This window comes from Cryptomeria japonica, chromosome 5, assembly GCF_030272615.1.
Source record: "Cryptomeria japonica chromosome 5, Sugi_1.0, whole genome shotgun sequence".
Lineage (NCBI taxonomy): Eukaryota > Viridiplantae > Streptophyta > Pinopsida > Cupressales > Cupressaceae > Cryptomeria > Cryptomeria japonica.
This window is the reverse complement of record NC_081409.1, coordinates 188,254,884-188,268,661: the sequence shown is the minus strand read 5'-3', so window position 1 is coordinate 188,268,661 and position 13,778 is coordinate 188,254,884. Positions and strand designations below refer to the sequence as shown.

Below are 13,778 nucleotides of genomic sequence, written 5' to 3'. Positions count from 1 at the left end.
TGTCACAAAACAAGGGTGAAGGGTCATACTTGAGACATTTCCATTTCTGAAAGCATCCTTTGAAGCCATAATACTTGGCATGCTGCTTTGATTGTTCCTCCATACTCTATTTCTATTGAGGAAAGAGCTACTACCTATTGCTTCTTCCTGGTCCATGTAACTGCACTTGTGCCAAGATTGAAAATATATCTAGAAGTGAATTTTCTATCATCAACAAAAACTTGCCCAATCTAAATCTATGAACCCAACCAGCCTAAGATATTTGCTTCTCTTGTGTAGATTGCCAAAGTCAAATGTCCCTAACACCTACCTCAACACCCGCTTTGCTACAACCCAATGTTCTATCTTTGGTGTTGTCATGAATCTGGAGATGTAACTCACGACATAGCTTAAATCAAGTTTAGTGTTTCTAAGATAGATAAGGTTGTCCACTAGTTACCTAAATGTTGACCCATTTATTACCTTTGAGTCTATTTTGGCTGAAAGCTTCAACCCTTTCTCCATAGGTGTGTTGTGACCTAATCACACATCGCCCCATTGTAAATGGGGACCCCCTACTTTTTAGGCCCTCTCGATCTCTTGGTTTTTGTTTGTTGGGTCTCTTTGCGGCATTCTCGTCAGTCTCCTCAGTTTGCAAGTGTTTGGGGGTCAACTTGATCAAGTCTGCTTTTCATTTGGGCAATTTTGCTAAGTCTAGGGCTCGTTTTATTAGTTTTAGGGTTTATTCTTCAGTCCTAGATTTTAGGGTTTTCAAAAACTGAAAGTTGCAATGGAGCCTCCCCTCTAAGGAACTGGCACGTGAAATTTGAATGAATTCTAAGCAACTTTCTATTTTTAGAAAGTTCCTTTTTTAGGGATTTCACTGCCTCTTGGATTGGTCTAATTTTGCCAAAAATCAAACTTACTATTTTTAGTAAGCTTCTATATTTAGTAAGTGCTTTCCTGACATATTTTGCCCTAATCCTAACATTTTTGAAACACTTACTATTTTGGAAAAGTCGATTTTTGGCAAGTTCTTCACAAGCAAACACTGAAGACTGAACAATCCTGAAGAATTGTCTAAATCCGGAAAGTTTGAAAAAGCAGGCTACTGATCAAAAAATGGCTAAGTATGGAACTCCCCTTCCAGAAGTGGATAGCAGCGTGAAAATCTTCTAAGTCTAGAGATAGCAAATCACTTCAATTCCTCAAAATGGCATCTTGATCCGAAAATGATCAAAATCAACTAAGTCTAAGTGAGAAAAAAGTCAAATTTCTTGACCAGATGAAAATGGCGCCCAAGATAAAGGAAAGGCGCCAAATGGGGGTAGCTCTGGAAAACTTCAAAATCATGAAATTCCCTGACCAAGTGAAATTGGCACCCAAGTCAGAGGTTGGGCACCAAATCAAGCATGCCATGGAAAAGTTTAAAAACTTGAAATTCCTTGCTCAAGCAAAAATGTGCCCGAGGAGTCAAGGTGCTAAAATCAAAGGCTCGTGGAAAATTCAAAACATTGAAAATTCCATCACAAGGTGAAAACAACGCCCAGGCAAGAAGAAGGGCGCCAAAATAACATTGCCATGGAAATGCTCAAAAACAAGAATTCTTTGCTCCAGTGAAATTAACGCCCAAGGCAAGGAAAAAGAGCTAAAACCCCAGTGCCAAGGAAAGATGAAGAAATTGAAAATTCCTCCCTCAGGGTGATTTAGAGCCCAAGGAGAGTGATTTGCTCCAAAATGGAGTTATCAAGGAAAAATGAAAATTCCTTCATAACATGAATTCCATGCCGGGATGAATTGAAGGTGAAAAAAAATTCCAAGGCAAGGAAGGAATCAAAGATGAACTAAACAAGAAAATTCCCCTTAGCAAAAATTTTGAAAAAATCCATTTTCGAGCATCAAAAATCATCCAAATTTCAAAATGATGACAGGTTTGGAATAGTGAGATAATTCTCTCCTGGACCCCAAAACTCAAATTTGAAAAAATTCCTAAGAAATAGGAGATGTTGAAAATTGATGAAAAATATCCTCAAAGACAGGGAAATTCAAAATCTCAAGGAAATTCTTCCCAGATAAAGTTTTCTCTCTCCAGGGTCAACGCATGCTAAATTAATGGAGCATCTCTTTGCATGCAGCCATCACGTTTAGGGTATTATGGCAGATTCCTTTTGCAAGCAACCGTCGCATGTGGAGATGATGGTGCGTTTATGGCATGATGAGGCGATTTTTTTGCATGGAGGAATATTTATTGCATGTTGGGCACATTTAGTGGGAAATGGTGCATTTAATGCATTTTGGATACCAATTGTAATGGGTTGGAATTGATTGTATATGGGCATAATGGGCATTTATTGCTGATTTCCACCTTGTTGCATCATGTGTGGGAAATCTTTTAGGGGAAAACCATAATTAGGGTTTTGCATGTGGCCAAGGCATGAAGCCTATATAAAGGGGTGACCCCCCTCATTTGTAAAGAAAGGGAGATTTGTATGAAATTGTTGCGATGAGTTTTTGAGATAATAACAATGAAATATTGTTCTCTGATGGTGTCCACTTAAGTTATTTTTTCAAAACTTGCATGGTTTCACCTTCCTCACTTACAGTAGAAGTAGAATAGTGCTTTGATTCAATGGAGAATGTAATGGTGTTTGATGAATTTCCATGGTTCATACTTTTTGCATCTTGCTGATTGTAAGTTGCACTGCAAAGTTAGCCTGAGCCACCAAATTTGTGCTAAGTTTGATTGTGAATAGTCGTTTGAATTGCGTCGTGTTGGGTATTCAAATGCACTTTCTCAATGTGAAAATCCTTCAACATCCTCAGAAGATTGCATCGGTTCTTGCGGAGTTGTAGTTAAACTTGGTGAAGCAGAGCTTGGTTTATTTGGAATTTGTCCACCAGAGCACTATTCATTGATATCATTGCCCTTAGGAGTAGATTTAGATCCTCTAACCCTTTCCCCTTTAGTTTTAGTTCATTTTGAAGCAGAAGCATCACAGAATCGCCATATCTGATGATGAAGTTCCAAGCCACAACAAAGGAGTGAAAGAACGATTCAAACGTAAGTCCCCTTGGATTACCAGCATATCACACATCCGCCAACTGAGTCACGTCCATAGCATAAAGGAACCTTGGAGTCGATTGTATGAACTTCCTGCAATCTTAGCATGCAATCATACTTTGATCAAGAGAGAGTGAAGTGACCATCTAGGCAACTTTATTCTGTATTAGGTGTTGTCATAAAAAACACGTCAACAAGGTGTAGACGAGATTTTGCAATCTATCATTCTAAATTTGTTAAGCAAACTCCTAGCATATTTAGATTGAGAAATATAAATATTACCACTTCTTTGCCAAACTTCTACACCTAGGCAATCATGTAGGAGACCTAAGTCTGTCATGTCAAAAGCCTTATTCAAATTATATTAAATTTGTTCAATTCAATGTGCCTCACTAATTGTAATGATGATATCATCTACATAAATGACCAATAAAATGATCTCATTGCCTACACTTTTGACAAAAAAACCTATCAATCTTAATACCGTGCCCTAGGTTCATGCTTCAATATAATCATGTTGAACAAAAAACCTATCAATCTTAATATTGTTGTTTGCCCTCTCGGGTGAACGATTAAATGCAGAAAGTAAATACACAGAACATAATGGAAATATATTAAAGAACCAATCTCTGTATTAATTCAACAGTCCATATACATCAAGTGCCATAACATCACATTTGATACCACTATTCTGATGCCACTTCGAAGAAAAGGTATGCAATATATAATACCCGAAGGGGTGCAACCAATTGTCGTGTCCAACTGCCCTTCAGGATGACTAACTAACTGACCGCTGTAACTCATTACTACCGACGACAACATAAACATAATATGACAACATAACATAATGATTATTCCCGGCAACATCATCCCCTCAAGAAAAGAAGTCGACTCCGGACGACTTAATACAAAATAGACATGAACGGCAGGAACTACTGACGCCAGGCAAGCCCAGAACTTATACACTTGCTGTGTCCTCGCCTGAAAACTCTTTTTTGCTACCATCCGATGCTCAAGTGTGGATTTCACCATTATTGCTTCCTTTGACATCACATTCCTCCTGTGCCTAAACCAAACTTGTCTGCAAAACACGCTTTTCAGTCTCAGCCTCCACCAACTGCTACTCAAATGATACTGTCTCCCTAGCCAATTTGTCCTCAATAGCCACCCACGCTGCCCTCTCGACATCCAACTCCTGGGTACGCTGAGCTACGTCTCACGCTAGTACTGCCTCCAACCTGGTGGTCAGCTCCTCCCGAGCCCTCTCTGCATCCACCAAGGCAACCTCTCGTCCAGCCGAGACATACTCCAAGTTCCTCAAGCGTACCATTCCTACATGGAGGTGGCCACAACCCTCTGGCACAAAGGCTAGGAGACGCCTCAAATCCTCCATCACACTCCCCAAAGGCTAATAACTAAACTTAATAACTCCCTGGTACCGTACAACTTCGCGTGCCTACAATGCCTTCCCTCAGACTCTGTTTGTTTGCAACGTCCAAATCTGTCTCCCTCTACGGCTTATGGCTTCCCTGCCAATGCTAAGCTTTAGGCTTCTTTCTCACAATACGGGACAACCCAACACTTACCGTGCCTTCTCTAATGTCGATCGGCCAACTGAAAAAGTGTATTGTAGCTCAAAAATAAACTGGGGGTCTGGGGGCAATGCCCCCAGCGGGGTCGAGGGGCAGCGCCACCGCAGGGTCTGGGGTAGCACCCCAGCAGGGTCGAGGGGCAGTGCCCCTTGCGGGGTCCGGGGGCAGCGCCAGTACACCAATTTACAACCCTCAGAACCACACGAAAGTCCATGGCACACATCATTTCTGTGATATTTTAAGATGTCAAAACCCGTCTTCTCCACTCTAATATTTTCAGTGTCTTGGCTCCAGACTCCATCAAATGATTTTAAATCTGGTCGTCATTTTTTTTTCACTGTAATGTCCCCGATGGCACCCCGGCCATACAACCTCCCCGTACGGTCAACAACAACACTGACACCTCCAATCATGCGGTCAACACCCCTCCACCGTACGGATCACCCCATACAGAATACACGACCAACTGTCTACCATACACACCATACGGGCCTCCTTCTGCACGCCGAATGCTTAACTACCTCCTGGATGGCTGTGTATGGCTGTGTATGCCTTGCGTGGGCGCTGCGTTGTTGGGCGGAGTGCGTTTGTGCGGGGGTTGCGTGTTTGTGCGGGGCTGCGTTTTATGTCTCCGCGCCTTTATTCCTTGCAGCAGCGGTGGTTTCCACCGCACAGTGGTCCACCATCGATGGTCCCACCGTCGGTGTTGCCACCGTACGGTGGTTCCACTGCCGGTGGTGCCACCGCCAGTGGTCCCACCGTCGCTATCAATCTTAATATTGTGCCCTAGGTTCATGCTTCAGGACATACAAAGCTTTAGTCAATCTACATAGCTAATGCCCCTTCCTTGCAACCTAAAACCTTGAGGTTGAGTCATGTACACTTCTTCCTCCAAGTCACCATTGAGGAAGGTATTTACATCCATTTGATGGACTTTCCAACAAAATTATGTTACCATAGCCAAACTAAATAGATGGTGCTCATCTTTGTTGTAGGAGCAAAGGTCTCATCATAGTAAATACTTTCTCTTTGTGAGAACCCTTTTGCGACCAACCATGCTTTGTACTTGTCAAATGTACCATTAGATTTGTACTTGACTTTGCAAACAAATTCACAATCAATGGATTTCTTCCTTGATGGAAGATCTAAAGAATCCAAGTCTATTTTTCATAAGACTCTAATGTTTGATTTTCATGGCCTTTTACCATTTAGGTTTACCTTTTGCTTCCTCAAACATCTATGGCTTGTAAATTTCCTAAATGTTAGACAATAGAGAAAAGTTAATTGTGTTCAACTAATTCTTGCCTCTAGATGAATAACCCTTGATCATTTCATCATCCCAAACATTAGCAATGGTGTTTTACTACCACTTGGATCTCTTTTTAGAAACCTCTCTATCCAAATCAGCGTAAAGCAGAATAATAATGCCATAGATATCCGATAAAATATAAGAGATGTTATCCCATTCATAATCGTCTCTTACAAATTACATTCGGAAGTATATAAAGATACCGAGGGGGTGCGAGTGCCAACCGTCGCACCATAACTACCATCCTTCGGTTGCCGACTAACAAAGACAATTACAACTTACAACTTAATTAACTAGTTTTATTTGCGTACAATATTGCCGCTAACATCATCCCCCCCAAAAAACAAGGTCGTCCCCTGACGACTGAAAAGCAACATGTAAGGATTACAACATAAAGGACTGAGAAGGGGGTGGAGGAAGTGTCCCTGGTGGAGAGGGGGCGGCGCTCAAGCGAGCACGTAACTCGTAGACCTGTTCAGTTCGTAGCTTGAGGTCCCGCTCCACCACCATCTGGCGTTCCATCGTTGTTTTCACCATCAATGCTGCCTCCAAGACTTCCTTGTCTTTCTGGTCCACCTGCTCCAAAGCACTACGCAGTCGGTTCTCCAATAGAGTCCTGTCTTCGTGCACTTCCTCTAACCGTGCATCCAAGGCGCCCTTAGCCGTCCGCTCTCCGGCTAACACTGTCTCCAAGGCAGCTCGTTCTTCATCCCATGCGGCCATCACCCGAGCCAATTGCTCTCTGTGGAGCTCCTCCATCTGCTGGAGCCTAGTAGCCAACTTGTCCAGTGCCAACATGGCCTCCCTGCACTAGGTCTCTGTACTGTCGGCAATATATTGCGTCCTCCGTAACTCATAGTAAGTTTCTCAAAAGGACTGCTCTAGTTGCCTCAACAATGCATGTCTGCTGGTTTCGCCAACCTGCTCCCGGAGGCCCCAATTCTCCAACATCTCTAAGATCTCTATGGTAAGCCATCCACCAAACTCAAAGCACTGAGTAAAGTGGGTCCTGCACTTGTCCCTCATAAACCCCAGTAGCCACTCCAACTCATCGTCTGCCCGGGCCTCGCCCTGAGACCGCACGGAGGCTACCACCCGTCTCGCTTCCACTACCATATCAGCCAGGAACTGCTCTAATTCCTTGTCACCATCCCCTCTCGAAGATGCTACGATACCATGCTCCTCCATAGCCTCGTGGGAAGTCTGTGGGGAGCTCGGGGTGAACTCCTACGTAGGGCTCAACATCAACTCACGGATGGGTGAGTGGTCCCTCGGTACACTCCGGGTCGGCTCTGGCGAACCATCTCCGATGAGGTCCACAACCTCGTGAGGACTTTGCTCACGCCTTGGAGAAAGAACTACCATTCCAGCCGGGGCTATTGGTGCCAACTTGAACCGGCTCAGCCATGCATTCATATCCTGCTGAGAAGGGGGACCACTCTCTCCAGGAAGTTCCACTAGTACCCCCATCTTCCCAGCATTTGTCCCTCCAAACTCTACTACTGTCGTGGGATGACTCTCATCGACCACCAGAGACTCTACCAGTGTCGCAGCCGCAAGTGGAGGAACCATAATCACGGGTGTCCGGCCTTGCCCAAAACCAGGAACGGGCACGGCCAGCACTACCACACCTAGAGGTAACGTGGTCACTGTAGCGCCTAGAGGAGGCAACGTGGTTCCTGCTGGAGTCGTCTACCCATCGAGAGGTTGTGCGGTTGCTACTGATGTGGCCCCCATGTCCTCTTTTACCTATTGCCCACTCTGACCTACCATTCTGAAACTAGTCTCCGTGGCCGTATCACTGTCCTCTGCCTCCTCACTGGGGTCACTACTGGTGGACTCCGACTCTGTTGCCGACGCTGAAACCACTACCCTCCTCTTCCATTTCGTGCCAGAGTGGATATCTCCGCTTGGTGCCATGGAGTAGGGTGTACACGACCTTGTGGCACCAAGTACTCGTCCGGTGAGCCCCGAAGGCATACTGCATCCAAAAAGAGCTCGATAGCGTGGTAGGGCATGTAGAAAGTCTTGTGCTGGAGAGTCATGAATTCCTCCATCCTATCTGCTAATACAGATGCCCAGTCATATACTATACCGTTATGGATGCCATTCACGAGCACCACCTGTGCCATGGCAATATCTGAAGCCCGACTTGCTCCCATCAACCGGCTCTTCAATACATCCACCAGACACCGCCATATTCTTCTCTTAGAAACGACTTCTTCAGACCGCGACTCTTGCTTGCGTGCTGAAGACTAGCAAGTTCCGCTTGTGTGAGGTCGTCGCGACACATTAGTTTCAGAAGTTTGTCTTTGAAATCTGGGGCTATTTTCTATGCCTTATCCACTTTCTTTCCGTGCACCCCCGAAATACCAAAAACTCTAGTAAATTCGATCGAAGCAAACGATACTGTAATTTGTTGATGGTCATAATCAAATACTGACTACCGCCTGTGCGAGTCATAAGTACCAATCATGGCCCGCAGCACCACCTCGAAGTCCCTGATGCAAAAAATTGGCATCTGGATGGCCCACTGTACCTATGCAAGTCGAAGTTGTATCTTCATAGGGTCATCATTCGGGGTCTCGTTTCACCATTTTCTGCAATCTGTGCCAGTTAAACCCTCGAAAGTGATCGTGTCCATCGTCACCTCACTCTTTGCGGGAGTCTGTTACACCTTGGATTGTACCCTCTTCCCTTTCTTTTTGTTGCTATCAACCATGCCACCTCTTACCTTTACACCCGAAGGTAGGATCCGGACCACGTTCTAGTTCCCTGAGGTTGACGGCACTGTAACAGGTAACTGCCATAACTGCTTTTGCCAACTTTTCCCACTGGCGTCCATTAAATAATGCTCCCTTTGTCGTTTGTGCCCTCTTTTAAAAAGAATAGGGTTAGAATAATCAAGCACACGCCTCTTTTTCTTTCCCTGTACCTTCACCGGGCTGCTGGAACCGTACGGTAATGTTGTTCCCTTTTTTGTCATACCGTTAATACTTTGCTCGTGTGTTATATGGCCCCGGGATGGTTTACTACTCCGTCGGTGCGGGTTGCGTGTGTGGGCTGGGTCAGGGCTGCGTGTTTTCCTTATGTCGCTATGTGCTTGTGCGGTGCCTTTATGTTTGCGGAGGTTTCCACCGCACGGTGTTGCCACCGTTCGGTGGTCCACCGTCCGGTGATTCCCCCGTGTTCTTTTCCTCTTTTTCTTTTAATTTAAATTTTTTTTTTTTTTCTCATACAAACTCGTACGACCATACTCTCTTTTTTTCTTTTTTCTTTTTTCTTTTTTTAATTGTTATTCCTTCTACAGGGTTCAGGATCAGTCGCCCGTCTAGAGGGTTCGAGGTCGGTCGCCCGTCTTTCGTGGTACTGTTTTAATTTCAACCCATTGACGGCATCAAGTATCTCCTTCCCGTCGACTGTCCACAACTTAATCTCCCTGTTGGCATTGACCTCGCGTACCTTGAAGGGCCCTAGCCATCGCACTTTAAATTTTCCTAGTTTGATTTCGTTCCTCCCATTGAATTTCAACACTAATTGCCCCGGACTAAACTTCATTCGCCGAAGATGCTTGTCGTGCCAGACCTTCCGTCTTTTCTAGGCTACCTCTGTGGCCCATTATGCCATCATTCTTTTTTCGTCCAGCTTGCTTAAGGCATACAATCTCTCCCTTAGGCTCTCTATATCCCCGAGTCTGTTCTCCACTACAATGCGAAGGCTTGGCACCATGAATTCCGCTGGCACCACAGCTTCCTGCCCATACATGAGTTGGAACGAAGTTTGGTCGGTGGTCAACTTATAGGTTGTGCGGTAGGCCCACAAGACCGAAGGTAATTTTTCTTCCCAGTCTTCTCCCTCGACACCGCACGACTTGTAAACCATGCCCACGAGAATCTTGTTGGTAGCCTCAGCCTGCCCATTGGCTCACGGGTAATAGGGGCTAGACAATGAATGGAAAATCTTGAATTCCGTAGTAAGGAGTTTAATAACGTGATTCACAAAATGTCCACCCCTGTCGCTTGTCAACTGCATAGGGATCCCATATCGTGTAATAATTTGCTCGTAGATGAATCTTGTTGTACTTACAGCTAAGTTGTCAGGTAGGGCTTGCGCTTCAACCCACTTAGTTAAATATTTCGTGGCTACCACAATGTAGCGACACCTCCTAGCGTGACTCACCTTGAGCAGCCCGATAAAATCCAGCCCCCAGCGCTCGAATAGTTCTTGAGCATGCGAAGGGTTGAGGGGCATGAAATCCCTTTTTAGCGACCTCCCCGCTCTCTGGCACATATCACAACCTACTACCCATTCTCTCGCATCATTATACAATGTGGGCCACCAGAGGCCTGCTAGTAATACCTTCCTTGTCGTAGTGTCTGGTCCCATATGGCCTCCTGCGGGCCCCTCATGTGCTTCCCTCATGACACTTGGCACCTCTTCCTCCATTAGACACCGGCATAACACCTCATCGGGCCCCATTTTATACAATAACCCATTAATCAGCTGGAATGTGCGGCTTCTCAACACAAGCTTTCTTCGCTCTCCCGACGGCATGCCTTGGGGGAATACGGCGGTGGAGAGATATTCCCCGATGGCAGTATACCATGGTGGTAGTACTGCGTTCTTAAATAGGTGGGCATCTAGGAAGTCATCATTTACCCCTTCTGGCGGCTCTCCGAACCTAATCCGGGACAATTGGTCAGCAATGACATGGCTTTTGCTTGGCCGTACAATTATTGTGAACGTAAACTCTTGAAGTAGCAGTAGCCATCTGCTTATCCTACCTTGGATGATGGGTTTGTTTACCAGGTACATCAAGGCCTGACGGTCCACATAGAAGGTGAAGGGTGTCGCTAGCAGGTAGTGTCGAAATTTTTGTATGGCATAGACCATCCTGAGGGCCTCCCTCTCGGTGATATTGTAGTTCCTTTCAGCTTTCGACATCAACCTACTCGCAAAATAGATGGGGTGATCCAACCCATGTGCCCCTTCCTGCGCCAGCGTAGCACCAATGGCATAGTTCGAGGCATCCACGTGTACGTAGAATTCTCAGTCCCAGTTTGGATAGGCCAAAATGGGTGCCGCCACGAGTCTCGTCTTGAGTTCCTGGAATGCTTCCTTTTGTGTTGATTCCCATATGTAAGGTTCGCCTTTTCGAGTTAGTTTGACGAGTGGAAATGAAAGTTGGGCAAAGTTCTTGATGAACTTCCGGTAGTATCCAATGTGTCCAAAAAAGGACTTGACTCCTGTCACATCAATGGGCAACTCCATTTCCATAATTACTCGTACCTTATCTGGGTCAATTTTCAGTCCAGCTTTACAAATAATATGGCCCAGCAACTTCCCCTGTGGTACCATAAACCGGCATTTCCGTGGATTTAAGGCGAGCCTGGCCCTTCGGCATCGCTCCATGCACTCTCTCAGCGCCACCAAGTGAGTGTCTTCACTACTGAAGATCGACCAATCATCCAAAAAGGCTTTAAAATTTCCCACCGACATCTTATCAAAGATGTGAAGAACTATTCTCTGGAAGGTTGCGGAAGTGTTCCACAACCCGAAAGGCATCCGGTTGTACGCATAGACTCCATCTTCCACCACAAAGGTGGTCTTTAGCTTGTCCTCCTCAGCTATCGAAATTTGGTTGTACCCTGAGAAGCCGTCAAGAAATGAATACATTTCATGGCCAGCCACCTCCTCCAGGATACTGTCTGTGAAGGGTATGGGAAACGGGTCCTTGATGGTGATTGCGTTGAGGCACCGAAAATCCACGCAAATGCGGATCTCGTTGGCCTCCTTCTTTAGTGAAATCACAATCGACGAGACCCACTCACTTGTCTCCACTCAAAATATGATGTCGGCCTCCAACATCCGTTCGATTTCCTCGTTCACCTTCGCAACATAGTTTTTGTTCATTTGGTATGGCCTCTTCCGTACCGGTTGAGCTCCTGGGACCAATGGTATCCGGTGGACACACATTTATGGCGGAACCCCCTTCAGATCCTTGTAGGACCACGCGAATACATCCTTGTATTCCAAGAAGATTTTGAATGCTCCAGCCTTCAGCACTGGGCTCCAATCGTTGCCTACCCAGATTTTTCGAGGATTGGTAGTGTCTCCCAGGTTTGTCTCCTTCACAGTGGGGTCTTTGTACCGCATTGGCCTATCTTTCGAAAATTCGTATGCCGAGGCATCATTTACTTTGGCGTCTCCATCCTTGTACTCCGTGTATTCTGGCGGAAACTCCTTCTCGCCTTGCTCGTCCTCAATCTGTAGCATGTGACAAGCTGGGTGAAACACTTCATAGTCTTCCATTTGCCAGTGGAAGAGTCCATTCAATGAGGAAGTGTCATCTTCTGAACATCCGCCAAGTTCCAGCACTCCTTCCTTGTTTGGTTCCCTCTCGTCTTTACCTTCATAGGAGTCCCACTTCCATCTATTTGAATCCTCCGAATCCAAGACAGATGACACCAGTTCTTCGCCGACAACCTAGGTCCTCAGATCAATGGTATACTTCTGCCCTGTTGTGACGTTTTCACACATCGCCCCATTGCAAATGGGGACCCCCTCTTTTTGCTCGTTTTGCCTATTCTTCTCTCTGCCTTTTTAGGGTTTTGGGTTAGTGAGTCAGTCGTCTAGACTAGGGTTAAGTCTTAGGGTTTCCATTTTGATGTTTTCAAGCTAGAGTCCAGTCTATTTTGAAGAGTTGTTGAGCTTCCTCCCATAAGATGCAATTTTGAAGTGAGGTGAATCTGTCAGGAGTCAAGTAAGTCTGTCTGGGTGCAGTCGGAATTTTGAATGCGAGTCCAAATTTTGCCTAAGTGTTGATGATGGAATTATGGAATTTTGTCTGATTGAATGATTTTGACCAAATTTTGGAAATTTTAATAATTGATCCTAGGCATTGGAAATGGCTTAATTTTGCCTTGTCAAGTGACTGAAGCCTTAAAATCTTGATAGTTTGGCCTGTGGAAGCAAAATCGCTCTTGTCCCTCAGCCAGGGACCAGGGCGAAATCAAGACTATTTAATATTCCCTCCAAGTTTAAACCACTCCAAACCAAGGTACAAGGGGGCAATGATGTTTTGAAGATGCTTCGAGAGAAATAAAGTTGCAAGGACCGCAAAAGGGGATGGAAATGCCAAGTTCGCTCCTGTCCCTCTCCTAGGGACCAGAGCGAAATGTCTAAATGTGCTTAAATGTTGAATGTCACTCCCATTTCATACGTTCAAGAAGGAATAAAGGACATTATTTTATGCCTTGAAGATAATTTGATATCAATATGATGGAGGATTTGCACCATAGACCAAAATTCGCTCCTGTCCTTCAGTCAAGGACCAGGGCGATATTCATAAAATCAATCATTCTTTCCAAAGGATCACCTCAAATCAAAGTTACACAAGGTTGAAAACGTCATTTGAAAGGTGATGAACAAGGAGTTAAGGTTAAAAGATGACAAATTTGAGCTAGAAACTAAAATTCGCTCCTGTCCTCCAGTCAAGGACCAGAGCGAAGACCACTTGAAGGACAAGTTTGCTTTGCAAAGAAGAAGTTTTGCGTGTGTGAAACAAACAAGGGGATCATTGCCTACCTCACGAATCAATTTGACAACTTAGAAGACAAAGGCCAAGGAGTGAATACAAGATCGCTCCTGTCCCTCTCCCAGGGACCAGAGCGAAAATGATCTAAGGGGCATTCATTTACAACATTGAATCAATCAAGTTCAGGATTCCCAATGAAGATGCCAGTTTCAACATAGAGGAGGTGGTTTTGAACGTAAAAGACAAGAAATACAAGAGCAAAACGCTAAATCGCCCCTGTCCCTCTCCCAGGGACCAGAG

At 45.1% G+C, this 13,778-nt stretch overlaps 1 protein-coding gene across 7 annotated transcripts in view; it reads right to left on the bottom strand.

Moving 5' to 3' along the window:
- Positions 1 to 13,778, bottom strand: part of LOC131060881 (uncharacterized) — a 73,891-nt gene that overhangs the window by 34,278 nt on the left and 25,835 nt on the right. The gene's annotated exons all lie outside the window — the stretch shown is intronic.